Source organism: Melozone crissalis, unplaced genomic scaffold (assembly GCF_028551555.1).
Source record: "Melozone crissalis strain CALT ecotype California unplaced genomic scaffold, PUWL_Pcris_2 ptg000068l_1, whole genome shotgun sequence".
NCBI classification, from domain to species: Eukaryota; Metazoa; Chordata; class Aves; order Passeriformes; family Passerellidae; genus Melozone; species Melozone crissalis.
Window position 1 is genome coordinate 9300525 of NW_026535846.1, and position 14309 is coordinate 9314833.

The 14309-nt window shown below is 40.2% G+C and overlaps 1 long non-coding RNA gene across 6 annotated transcripts in view; it reads right to left on the reverse strand.

Annotated features, from left to right (window-relative positions):
* Positions 1-492: 492 nt before the first annotated feature.
* LOC128945988 (uncharacterized) overlaps positions 493-14309 on the reverse strand; it is a 94572-nt gene continuing 80755 nt past the window's right edge. For 3 of the 6 annotated variants that reach the window (XR_008483910.1, XR_008483913.1, XR_008483908.1), the window contains exons 2-7: positions 13695-13740; positions 10699-10812; positions 9098-9247; positions 8718-8797; positions 3193-3379; positions 1891-2897 (exon numbers count right to left, since the gene is read on the reverse strand). This is a non-coding gene — a long non-coding RNA (uncharacterized LOC128945988). Of the gene's footprint in view, positions 1550-1890; positions 2898-3192; positions 3380-8717; positions 8798-9097; positions 9248-10698; positions 10813-13694; positions 13741-14309 lie in introns of those variants that run through there. The other 3 variants (XR_008483912.1, XR_008483911.1, XR_008483909.1) reach the window with 3 other exon arrangements.

The window sequence follows — 14309 nt, forward strand, 5'->3', positions numbered from 1 at the left end:
CCACTGTTTATGCTCTCAGATTCTGATGATCAATGTATGCCTATATCCTTTTTCCATAAAATAAAATATTTATTCCTGAGGTAACAGTGAACAGCTTGTAGAGAACTCACATATAGGAGTTGTGTATAAATTATGCAGCAAAGAATTTACAGATATTTCATTTCCTTTGCAAATGTCATCATTGGAGAACACTGGTGACAGATATCACACACAATCCACCTTTTGTTAATTTACACAGAGCCATAGTACACAGGTCACACATACCAAAGAGAAGACTTTTGCTCAAGAAAAGAAATACAACTGTAAAATGGATTTGCTTGCACAAAGGCATAGAAGTTATCAAATAAAGCAGGAAAGCAATATTGATTTTGATATAGGCACCCCTGAAGATACAGGCTTTGCAGAGTCAATAGTGTCTTGATTTAGGTTCTAACCCAACCCCAAAGTCTCAGACTCGGCTCCATCCACTTATTGATTTGTCTGGCATGCTGGTTTGTTTTTTTTTTTTTTTCCAGAAATGCTTTTCTGCTCTCAAATTTTAGCTAGCTCTCCCAGAAGAATGTCTAATACAGTCACAAAGAGCAATTCTGTTCCTTACAACTACGCTATTGACTATCTTAATAAAAAGGAAAGACAGAAGTCATGTCAGCTTAGCTTCTCACAGGACCCCACAGTGCTCCTTCATTCAAAAACAATTATGTAATCAACAAGCAATGGGTAATGAATTGCAAAATATCAGCAGCCCTTAATTTTCTATCAGGTATGATAAAAACTTTATAAAGTTGGGCACTTCTTGAGAAATAAAACACTTTGTAACTACCACCAATGCATCAGTTCTTTGATATTTTGCTACAATATCTCTTCTATTTTATTTTTTTTCTCTCTAGCTACCTGACATCTAAATGTCTATAATTCTAGATATAAAGACCACATGTCAGAAAAAAAAAAAAAAACACCCACAGAAAGAGAGCTTCAAGATGTTATTTTTTCCATTTGTAGGCAATAGTTTACCTGATGTGCATCTTCAACACCTTTGTCTTTATATGGGGAGGAAGGGGTTTAGATGAAAGACCACAAAGAGACAGTACAGCTCCTTTAACAAGCCTTAACAAATTTGTTTCTATTAAATTTCTACACTAAAATTGAAAACCTTTAGGTAGGGGCAAAAAAGCCTTGATGATGAAATATCAAGGAAACCGATAGAGGAAATAAAGCCATGCTTAGAAGAGATGAAACAAGTCATAAAGTTTTTCATAAAAGTAGGATGCAGGAAATAGAAGGAGACATAAGTGATTGATTGAGGTGCAAATGTATGTGTGGGCAGGAGGAAAGCAAAGGGTAAATTTGTCTGGGGAGTAAATCCATTTAGGTCATTATAGTTCAATATGGCCATGATCCAGCAAAACACTTGAGCATATGCTTGGTTTTAACATGACTCACTCCCAAAAGCTGCGCTCTGCTGACTTTTCAGACTCAGGTTTGAGTGTGATTTCATCAGCATCCTCTCTTGAATTGTGTCACCCCCCTTGAAAGCCTGTAAGACAACAAACTGAAAGATGGAATGGCTTTGGATGGGTTATCCACCTGAAGAATCCATTCTGGACACAGCAAACTGCACACTGCTTTCTGTAATGGAACGAGCTTAGAAATGGAAACCTATTTTTGCAAACAGAGAGGCAGAAAAAGAGGAATGTCAATTGCAGCCACAGGGGATGGGACATCAGGATTTTGCAAGCTTTTATTTAATGGAAAACCATGCTGAAATTTTGAGATGTGGCACAGGATAAGCTGATGTAAATGGCCCAAAATTACCATGCCTTTACCAACCACACTTATTTGTGTGGTTCCATCAGTGGTGCCTGTGCTTGCAGGACCACCACCTGTGCCACAGGAGTGCCCCAGGACAGGGCAGAGCAGCTCCCCTCTCCACAGTGCCTCTCTGAAGATACTTTATGCTGCAGTCATTAACTGCTGATAACAAGAAATTCATTCTTTGATTGTTCTCTCTACCCTAAGTTTTGGTGAGATTTCTGGCCAGGGCAGAGGAATTCTTTTTGGAAGCAGTCTTACTAAATCCCTGGCTCTGAACCATTAATTTGAGCTGATTATATCATGAAAAGACCACAAGTTTAAATTTTTAACCCATCTTCTCATCTGTAGGAGTTCATTCTTTTTCCTCTCTAAGCTCCAATGTTACATTTTCTAGGGCAGAAAGAAATAGCATCCTGGCTTTTCAGAAATGAACAAAGCAGAAAAGATTAGATACACAAGTCAGCATCACCAGGTACCATATTTATTTTTCTTAACTCTCTTTCCTGGGAAATGGAAATAGAAAGATCATAGCTTTCATTAAACAATAAAATTAATTTATAATTCTCAAGATTTCACAGAAAAGCATTAAAACATAATTATTGTAATGTCACCACAAATTTCACTTTGACTTCTTGAATTTTCCTCACTTTTGAGTAGCCTCTGAGGATGCAACAACTGACTTATATTAGTAATTTGTAGAATAGAGAGACCTGCTCATCTAACATGTCTCAGAGTTCATTTTCCTCTAGGAAGCTTTGCTTATACACAGGAGCAAACATCTACATAATAATAAAACCAGTATGTTCACAAGGTATTTTTTCAATTTTATTAATAAGCTACTAAGTAAAAGGTTTCTTTGAAACAATTCAGCAGTTGAAATTAAAAATGGTGTGTCATTTTCAGCATTTTTATGTTTCATTTATTTGTCAGACTCTCAGTCAGCAAGATGAGGTGGGGGATAATTATTCAGGGTTGCCAATTAACCTACTTAGCAGGTCACACAGGTAACTGGCATAGATTGTGTCAAATCTCATTACTGGGATAATAATTTAATCACTCAGTGCATTGACTGAAGGCCAGAGAATCTGGAGAATAAATTAAACAGGAAAATAAAATTAGTAGCTAGAGAGACATTATATTTAAATACATGAAAACAGTAAAATTGTAAAGCATACTGCTCACTAGTAGAAACCCAGTAAAGTCTGGAATGGGAGCTGGGGGTATTGAGAGTGGGGATTTTCAACCACAACTTCCAGCTTGAGTATAAAAATGGGTTATATGTCACCTTGCTCCTATGGATAAAAGACAGTTTAAGCCATGAGGAGGCTGCGAACACGTGTGTTATTCTTTAGCATTTAAATGGATATGCAATGCAATTACCTTGGCTGCAGTGTGGGAGCCCAGACCTGGCCAGGCACACCTGCTCTGGCAGCTCTGGGTGACAATCCTGGCCTCTCCCCTCCTCTGCATCCCAGCCTTCCTCAGCTCTTTGTGCCTGCATTCAGAACAATGACAAAGGAATGTCAAGTAAGAAGGTCACATAATGGATAACATAATCTTGCAGGATCTGTCAAAAAGGACAGGAGAGATGGAAAAATTACAATAAGTAATTGTCAAAGTCATGGAGTCTGTGAAAAAGCTTCTTCTGTACAATAATGCTCTGCATTTACAAGGTGACTGAGTACATAAGAGATAAGAACATAAGAGTCTGCCTGACAGTGGAAAAACATTTTATGTGCAGATGGAGAAAAAACTACTGGAAGGAACAATAACATCTTTCACGGTGGTTTTATACATACAGGTTACATACGAGTTTGAAGCTTGTATCTGCTTTAGAAAGAAATATAACCTTTTCTAGAAATTATCAAAGTTTCATAATTCAAAATATAGACTGGAGGAAAAAAACCCCACAAAACACTATTAATGCCAAGACTTAGCTAGTCCTGAATGTGTGAGGTGTGAGGCGTCCCACAGCGCAGACAAAAGTACATGCAACTCCAGGAAAGATGAGAATATGGTGAACTTGCCCTTGTCTTCATGGTCTATTTCAATGGTTTACTGTCTGCAAGAACAAGAGGGCCATAAAAGAAGCCGTCACTCCTCTGAGCAGTGGATCATTCAGTTTAAACATATCTCATAGATGTTATAGCCAAGAATTACAGCACACTGAGCACTGCTCCAGGACTTGTAATTTATTCACTCAGTAGGGAAAAAAGTGACTTCCATAGCAGCACTTTATAGGCCTGTAAAATAAAAAACAACCAGCATGAAAAAATAGCCACTGGGCCAGGAATGAGTGTTGGTTTGGCAAGGAATGAAAATTTGGTTTGGTTTTTCATAACAATGACCAAAACCACATGCTTAAGTTGGTGGATGTGACCAGATCACTCATTTATGCTGTCAAATATATTATTTTTTATCATAAATTGTCTTGTTACTGAAAGATTGTACACTAAAGCAGAAAGGCTTAGCATATCTATCCCAGTTCTGGAATTACAGAAACAACATGCAGCTCTTAAATGTCATTTTACTTGTTTCCATAGAATGTAAATGCTACAGTAGTCAAAAACTTCTTAGACCTTCTCTTTTGTTTTTTGAAAATACTAAAGCAGGGCAGGACTATTTGTGGATGCTACTCACTAGCTCAGGAGTGCCAGATAACAGAAACTGCATGCAGAAGAAAAATCACTTTCACCTAATTAGTAGAAAACTTAACACTGATGAGCTAAACTTTCTCATTAAAGTTTTCCCTGATAAAAAAGCAAAAAGCTTAAAGATAATAGATTTATTTATTTATTTAAACATAAAGCAAAAGTCCTGGATAAATTCAGTGTAAGGGCCTCTCAGGAGATATCAGCAGTTACAGAAGATCCACAGCTACCAGTCTGCTTTTCTGGTTCTTGTGAATATTTTCAGTGTTTTCAGCTCATTGCTATTTTTTATATATTATGTACAAAAACAATAAATGGCTAATTAAATTACACAGGCTACAGTCACAGACAAGAGTGACAGTGGGTTAGGAAACTCCATCAGAATACTGAATATTTCATTACCTAGGTATCTAGAAAAATCAGATGTTATAAATGCTTTGACAAGGCAAAAGCATTGTTGACTCACTCATTTCCATGACGATCTAGTGAGCCTTCCTTACAGAGGTTAGCTCAGGGCACTAATACATCCTCAGCAGAATAATTCCCATTTTGGGAAGTCAGGCTATATCCTGAGCAGGGTTTCAAGCCCAAGAGTGAGCACCAGTGTGGGTCTAGAGGTGCCTGCTCTGCTCTGCTGTCAGGGACCACTGCAGAGACTGGACACACAGGAACTGCATCTTCTTCAAAGGTGGATTTTTCAGCATCAGAGCAGCTCTGAGCGATCTCTGGAGAAAGGATCAATTAGATACTTTGGCTTCTCTTCATTTATTTCATTTTCTATTGAAATAATGTTTCCCATTGTTCTCTCATTTATAATTCACAGTCAGTAATTGTGATGAGCAGTAACCCCATTAGGCTGTTGTCTTAGTACCATGTTACAACATTCCATTTTAAAATAGTGCTTTCCAAGGACACCATTATCCTTCAGTTGCAACAATCACCTGTGTATTTGTTAACTAAAAATATAATGAGAAGTATTATCCCATATTAAAGTACAATAGTACAGTGTCAGAGCATTTTGGACAGACCTGGACTGGTTGAAATGTTACTCTACACCTCCTCCCAGCAGTGTGCAGGCTTGAATATTCCTGCTTAATGCCACCCTCCTTCATTCCCTTCCTTACTCAGACAAACCCTGACTTTCATTCACGTGTAGAGGTGACACTAATTCCTGGATGCCTGCAGAAATTGAACCATATACCCCTGGGACACTTTGGGCCAGGGAATGGCTGCTTGTCCGTCTGCTGAAAATGGCAACTGCTCACTGCTCCTAATTTCCACTGCAAGGAAAAAGGCAGGCTTTAATCAGAATAGGGCAGACAAAGGAAGAAGTTCTGAGCCTCCCCAGGGCTAAAGCAACACCTCCCCAGGGAAGGTAATGCAATGGTTACCCCAGCCCACCCCAAAACAGGACTGAAAGGGCTGCAGGGCAGCCGCTGTGCCCTGCTGCCCCTGCCAGCTCTCAGCCTCACCCCTCCTTCGGGAGTGCTGTCTCACTGCTCTCATCAGCTGCAACCTTGGGGACCCTTGGCAGAGCATCCACCCAAATGCCACGGCTGGAGGGCAGGGCACACTGCTTTTTTCTCCCCCTGTCATGATTGCCTGTTTCTCTGGACAGCAAAATGGGTTTAAATCACTGCAAGCTGCGATGAGCCTGGACCACTCTCTCCCACTCCCTAGGCAAGCATTTTATCACCAGGCTGTATTTTTTACAAATAGATACCATATATTATACTCAACACAGGGCACAGCAATTCCTCTTCAAGCCCTGGTGAGAAGAGCAGTGCTGGAACCTTGGTCTAGGACACAAATTATTCCCATATAACTTTCCATGCTGAAGGTGTCACTGGCTGCCTGCAACTGTGCTGGGCACTTCTGGCTCAAGAAGTGACAAGTCTTTTGGTTCAGGGCTGCAGAACATGGCTGGTTTTTTGTTTGCCTCTGTGGCTTTCCCACTGCTCACAGAAGAAAGCCTTTATCCCTCAGTAAATGCAGAGCTGAACTAATACATTGTCAAGGATTCCTTGCAAAAGCACAGTTTACTTCTCAAGATAATGCTAAAGATTCCCAAGTGTAAGAGCCTGAAACAAAATGTTGCTCATTTTAAATATAATGCAGTGAATAACCACGGACTTTCCGTAACTATCATCATTTAGTGAATGTATAAAAAGAATAAAAGCAATATTGAAGCAAATAAATGACCTCTGACACCAAGAACGGATTGCATTTCATATTACTTTACTTAACTGCCCCCTCCTTCCCCCACCAAACAGAAGCTTTATTGACAAAATGTGCTCTGGTGATTTGGTCTGTAGACTTAAAGAATGTGCAACTCTGGGAAAAACTGAATTATGGATTCTATTTGTCAGACAAGGAATGGCATGTAATAACTTAATGAACTAGAAGCTTATTAGTTGTAAAAGAGAGAAAGCGTTGTCTATCAATCTCTTTTATTTTTTTTAACTCAGAAATGTTCAGGTGGATAAGCATCAAACCCATTTCACATTTATTATCTTATGAATACCAGTACGTGCTAGAATCTCAGCAAGCTACAAAAATATATCTCAGCCTCTAGTTTAATGTGCATTTTATTAGTCAGTTTTGGAGGCTCTATTTGAAACCCAAGCCATTAGAATACGTGCTCACATATTTGGCACTTGCACACAAGAGCTACCCAGATTTCATCAAAACTGTGGAGTGAAAGGAATTCAAACACAGTGACAGTGACACTGACAGTAACAACTGTGTTTCAATAGCTATTTATTGCTCTGTGGACACATAAATACAAAAGGACAGTAAGATAATTTTAACAAGAAACTTGTAGAGAAACCAACCAGCCTAATATAAAATGAAATAATTGAATCCTTGGTTGTTAAAGAAGTTTTCTCCACTTTGAAAAGTACAATAATTTACCTCACTTATACTTTCCTGTGGACCTATTTATTCTGCACAATGGAGTGACATTCGAATCGTGATATTATGTGTGAATATGCACAAAAATTACAGCAATAAGGGAGTTTAAAATCCATTAGATGCTTCTCCCAATCTTAGCTGATATTATGTCTTAAAAATACATGATAACAAAAAGGAATTAGCCCTAAAAAATATATAAAATACATGTGCAAGTAAAAAAAAAAGGGCAGAAAGCAGGAAATTCCAAGTTCAAGCTAACGCATACAGAGATATATGTAGAACAAAGCAGTCAGGTTCTGATCTATCAGCCCAAATATTTCATGTGCTGCATAGATCCCTATGTAATTGCAATTTTAACCCTGCACAAGATCGATCTGCTTGCTTTGATTTTCTTTTCCAGAAATAAAAATAAGCAAGGAAAGAGAATCTGCATTAATTTATGCCTCTCGTAGGCTCCTGTGGATGCCTTTTTTGGTTTATTGGTTTGTTGGGGTTTTTTTTGTGTGGCCAGTCTAGCAGCAGATGCCTTACCTCCATCAGGCTGTTTAGAAGAACAGTCCTAGCCATTCCACTTAATCAGGTAATAGCACACTATTGACATATTAGACCAATTTAATACATTTGTTTTCTTTATCCATTTACATTTCATCTCAAAGGTCTCCAGTACAATGGGATTTTGAACTATTTGCGCTGAGCGCAATCGAAGGGCCAGTAATCCAATAATTTGATTTTCTTGCTGCAGAGACCAGGAGAGAGGGAAAACCATCTTTCTCTTGCTCCAGCAAGTGAGCTGCAGGCCTGCATTAGGCTTTTAGCTTCCTGTGTAAAACATACCCCAAGGGCAACAGAAGGCCACTTAAACACAGCTTGGAGGGCACCACTGGAACATGGCTGTGGCACGTTGGCTTGCTGCCCAGGAGTAAATTCCAACCATTAGCATCAAACACTCATCCTGAAGCTCTCCAACTGAAATTAAATGCCATCTATCAAATGAATAAACAATAATAAAGTAGCACAAGTAAATTAAAAAAATAAATTGCAGTAATTTATACAGTGGATCATCTGTTCTGGGTTGCTGCTCCAGACTGTTCGCCTCAGATTATCTTTCGGCCTATTTTTTCACTATTGGATTTTTGTACATGTAAAACAGCCCTTGATACACAAATTGAATTTATTAATACTCAATGCTACTCCTACTAAAAAACAATTTTAAATAAGGCTTGTTTTTCCTATGCAAATAATTTTGTTTAATTCTGCTAGTCATCAGTTGAGTCTACATGAGTTGTGTCTCATACAGACACAAGAATACAAACAACAACAATTAAACAAGCAAAAATGTACCTTTAGATATCTTAGCTGGAACTGCACATTCTGGTTTAGGCAGTCCAGGAAAATTTCAGACGGCTTCAGAATTTGGAAAGCTGTGAATTTAAAGTGAATTATCCCTTTAAAAGTGCTCAAAGGAAAAGCAACCATTAGTTTGGGACAGATTTTAAAAGGGAAATTTTTAATAAGCAGAATTTTATTACCTAACTGAAATTTTTGCCATAGTGACTGGGCTAAAACTTCACTTTTTGTGAAAAACAAGAAAAAAACCCAAAAACCAACTCTGGGAAATGATTATGCTTTGTCTGAATTGCAGCTATTACAGCAATAAATTCAGCCTTGTGCTGAGATGGGACAGTATTGCAAAAGAGAGCAAAGGGAAATATCTCACTTACTGAATATTAGTCTCATTTCCCAAAACAAGTTGACTCTTCCCAGGAACTTCTTTGCCAAAATTTCCTTAGGGCATGAAATAATTGGCTATTAACCAGTGTGTTCTTGACCCAAAGAATGGAGCAGAAAACATGCAAGTCTTGTCTGGATTACTAGAAGAAAGAAAAGAGAAATTAGAGTAGATACGCACTGCCGGAGCCCGTGGCTCTCTTCATTTTGCTCGTTGTGACTGGAGGCTTTTACCTGCATTTATAGTGGGGCGAAAGACCTGAGGAAAAGAGCAGGCAGGAAAGAGGGGACGGGAAGCTAGAACAACACAACCTTCTCCCATTTCAGATTTATTTTCCCCGGCCTGCTTGCCCTGCATTTAGTGTGGGGCTGTGAAAAAGGAAGGCTGCCAGCTCCATGGCATCATATTGCCAGCATAAAGGGCATCCTGTCTCAACTCGAGGCAGCAGAGAACTTATGAAAAAGGGCCTGCACACCAAGAGGAAAAAACAGCAAAATCTTACTTATCATAAATCCTGTGCACAGTCTTCGGAACAAGTGACAGTTTCCTTTTTTTCCTGTTGTACATGGGATCACCTGTAACCCACCAAAACCTCCGAGGTGCCCTGGGGCAGCCCACGGGAGGAGTGGCTGAGGACGCAGCGTGTGAGGACAATTCCCATGGCCTGGAAGGATCAAAACAAGTCGTTAGTATGCGCCAGGCAGAGCCAAGGGCTGAGCCTGCTGCTAACGAGTGCTGCACTGAGGGATCAGGTCATGGTTTTGCTAAATCCTGGGCTCTTGGTACACCTGGAAACACCACACCAACAGGCAGTGGGGCTCACACACCTGCCCGAGAGCTGGGGCAGGTGTTTGAGCCACTGGGAAAGTGTCTGCCCCTCGATGTCAGTGCTTCAGTGGAGCTGTGCAAGTCAAGAAGTCCTTCTGGGGCTGGTTGGCCTCTGTTGTACCTGCCCTGCTCCTGGACAGGTGTGTCTGGGCAGGGTGCCAAGCCTGGTGCTGGTTCATCGTGGTTCACAATGATCCCCAGTAATTCCCTGTACACTACAGGGGACAAACAGCAGCCACAAAGGTTCTGGGATGGGCTGTGATCTCGCTGGCATCACAGCAAAGTTGTGTAAGAAAGGAAGGGGAGTGGTCAGCTGTCATGGAGGGCTGCCAGGGATGGATCTTTAGGAAGCACAGGACAGGACATTAAAGCTGAAGAGATCCCCTGATGTGAGAGAGCAGCTGGGGCACACGGAGCTTGTCTGTGCCTTGGGGCAGGTGATGAGCCAGCTGACAGCTGGCAGCCAGGAGCAGAGGGCAGCCCATGGTGGGTGACACTGTGGTCAGTGTCTGCTACAGGCCACCTGATCAGGAAGAAGTAGATGAGGCAAAAAACTGAAAGCATCCTCATGCTCACAGGATAGCAAAGGTCAGAGCAGTGGAGGCACACCGAGTGCTGTTAATGAAGCAGCAGAACACACACACCCTCCACAATATGCTGCTGCTGGACCCTAGCTTGGCTCTAGCTGCCTTAAACAGGGGCTCTCATCCCCTGAATAACCACTCCTGTGCCCTTCAGAGGATGGTGAGCACTCCCTGTACAGACCTCCTCAGCAGTTTCCATATTTTCTCGTTGTCTTACACCCCACCTGAATGTTCTGCGGCAAAAGGAAAGTTTCAGTTCCCTCCAGCCTAAGCCTGCTGATCACTCTTTGATGCCCTGAAAATGTAACAGATGCAAACAGGGTGTATTAGCTGCAAATTTAAAGAAAACATTTCTTTTCATGTGGGCAAAGAGGAGATTGTTGGTGTAGGAAGTTGTGTTTACATAAATAAAGCTCCTCTATGATTCCAGGTTAGATTTCACTCTATTTCAAAAGCCTTCACCTTCCATATATCCCAAAGTGATATAGCGGTTTGGAAAAACTTTGCTGACTACTGTAAAAAGAGGAATAGTATCCCAAAGCTTGTGCTTCCCCATTCCTACACCTGTGTAGCAGGAGTTCCTCTGATTTTGTTCAGTCAGAATTCCCTGTATCACAGAATGTGGCCTGCAGAACCCATCTTGTCTCAGTTTATAAACAGTTTTACAATATCTTATGTGGTGGAAAGATTCCACAGCAATCAGAAAGTCCTATGCTATGTTCTAGGGATGTGGGATGATTTCTAGAGAATTTCAGGGAGGAACTTCAATATATTGGGAAGAGCTTATAACTTCAAACTCAAATTAGGACACTTAATTTTCTTTAAACCCTATGTCCAACTGTTCAGAGTCCATGAGTGCCTCAGGATCTTTCATCACAATACTCTTGCACACACCTACATAATACCAGTGTTCTGCTTGTTCTGTATTTCAGTAACTTAAATATATGACAAATTCTCTCATGGTGCAAATTTATCTTCATTGAGCTATCTTTTGATCTTGGGCATTAACTCTGATCAGCACTAAGGCAGAGGCAGTCTATCCAATTAGCAGATGAAGTCTCAGAAACTCAGGACACAGCACCTCTGTTCCACTGCCTTCCAGGAGATTTGACCTCAACAAACACATGAGATGAACCCAGCCACAGCTGGCCTGCTCAGGTGGCATTTTGCCAGTTAGCAAGGTAAAATCTGTTTTTGGGAGGTGCCAGAAAAGGATGGCTTTAGGTCCATAACTTGCTAAGTCTGTTAATACAGCTTTCTTCTGACTCTAAGCAATCACATTAAACACCTTGACTTTCTTAGCATAAAAGCAGCTCCTTATCAGACACTCCCTTGTATGGAATCAAAATAACAAATAACCAGCTTGTTTTCCAATACCGGCAAAAACAAATTATCTTTCAAAAGAGGTTGGATTTGTGCCCTTGTGTTATGCTGCCAATGTCATCAAGGAAACTTTCACTCAATAGTTACACTTGGAGCAATGAGCACCTTATTCTGTGTTTTCCCCTGCTCAGAGGGAAGGGGCTTCTGAGCCATTGTCAAGGTTCCTGAGCATAAATACCAAATTTAGTTCTGCATTGAATGTCAAATAAACCCACCACTTTGTTTCGTCAACAATTTCAAAGGCACAGGGGCAATCCATGACTCAGCTGCCATTAAAATTCACTATATGTGAACAATCATACCTCAGTGCTTTGCACCTCCAGTTAATCTGTTTGTGTCTGTTTGTGTCAACTGACTCCTGCAGCACCCCAAAGCTATGAGAGCAGGAATGGCAGGATTTGAAGATGTTCTGAAGGCTGGCTGAAATCAGTGACTATCCAGATGTGCTTGGATGCCTGAAACAGCATCAAATGAAGCTGTATTGAAGAACTCTAAGGTGACAGCAAGTATGAAATGCCTCAGTGTATTTCACAGGAGTGAAACACAGCTGGATGGACAAGGAAAGCTACAAGATCTAGTAATGGTCCCAATAATTTCTGAAGCTAAGCTTGACTGACTGTGTGGCTTCATTGACTCAGCACCTCCAGCGGGTCATTAGGGCTGAACCCAGTGGGTGCTCATGTAAACAGAGCACTGAAAGAAAAATGCAAGGACCTGTGTTCTAACAGCAGCTTCTGCTTGCCTGCCTTTTCCCCATTGGGAATCACCACACTGTGGCTTTGAGGGTCTGTAACAAGAGAGTTTGTGGGTATCAGACATGACAGAAGAGTGGGATCTTCAAACCACGCTCTAAAACTGGAGTTTACCCCACTTTTCTTCAGCATTCCTGCAGCAGTCCCTCCTCTGTGCTTCTTCCAGTCTGACTGCTATTTTTATTAATATTTTTGGTGTGACATGATTGATCAGAAGTCTACCTTGTTCAGTCTCTGTTCATTCTTGCTCTTTCCAAGCATTTTACATTCAGTACAACAGATACAAAACCAAGAGCCAGAGCTAAGATGAGAAGAAAGGGATCATAAGAAGAAAAGAATCAAGAAGAAAATCCTGCAGTCCATGGAGAACATTGCCATTTCGTGACTGAAGTGTGTTGTACAGCAACAGTAAAAAAGTCACAGAAAACTTCTTTAATCTAACAAGGAGCAAGGAATGCCATTAGAATGAGAAGAGCCATGTTATTATGCTGACATTGTAGGGCCTTTCTTGCACTTGCTCAAAACCCCTCCTGCCTGGATTATTGCTAAGGGTTAAGAGAATTGAATTCTACTAAAAATAACTGAAAACTCAGTTATTTCTGAAGAGATGTGGGAGAAAGGGCTGGAAGTGAACGCAACACAAGGAAACCTGGAATGGGGAGGAGGACTACAAATACAAATTTACTCCCCTGCAAAATCAATTCATCTAAAATTGAGTAAAAGAACAAGATGATATCTCCCTCCTCCCTCCTACAACACATTCTATTCTTCATGTATATTGACATTGAAGGGTAAGCATGATAAATAGCTCTATTTTCAGTAACAAAAAGAAGAAAGTTATGAGACTGACTCCAGCCTCAAACCTTGCATGCTCTTCTACAAGGAGACTGTTTCTGCTGGCAGTGTTAGGCAGGTTTTAGGGACCTCTTTAGGGGCACAGAGGGGATTTTTTTGCTGGCCCACAGGCAGGTCACTTAACTATTGTTATCATATCTATACAGAAATGTTTTCCTGTAGCCAAAAGCCAAAGGAGAGAATTTACCTTTCTGGATCAGCAGTAGGGTCCACAGCAGATTCATTATGGAAACCTGAAAATAAAATTAAAAAAAAAAAAAATTGGCTTCTGAAATTGCCACTTCCACCAAAAAATTTTTAAATGATTATGCCCTAAACTATTTTTTCCTTTACTCTCCAAACACAGTGTAGCCAACTGAAAATCAAATTCTCATTTAGTGCTTAAACAGTGAATAATGTTAGCAGTCGTTCAAACAAAAATAAAGATTAACTGTACAACTCACATTAATATATAGTAATATATTTTATATGCCTAAATTTTAACACAATGTCAAGCACTATGCTCATTCTTGTTTAAAATTAGAATTAGAGTCTGTCTATCAAAATGGCTTTAATAAACTCAAAAGTACATAAAATTTTTCCTGTAAAGGGAAAAGTGTATCTGAATATGCCAACAAAGATGAAGGTAATTTAAAAGCTTTTTAAAAATAGGATAAAAAAATATACATAAAATAAATCCAGTTAATCCTTTTCGGGACCTAATTAACCTTAAAAACGAAGTCTCCAGCCTTTCCCATGGATTTCAATGCAAGGGAGAATGTCCCAGGGAGAATGCCACAAACTATAGGTCCGATTTAATGGA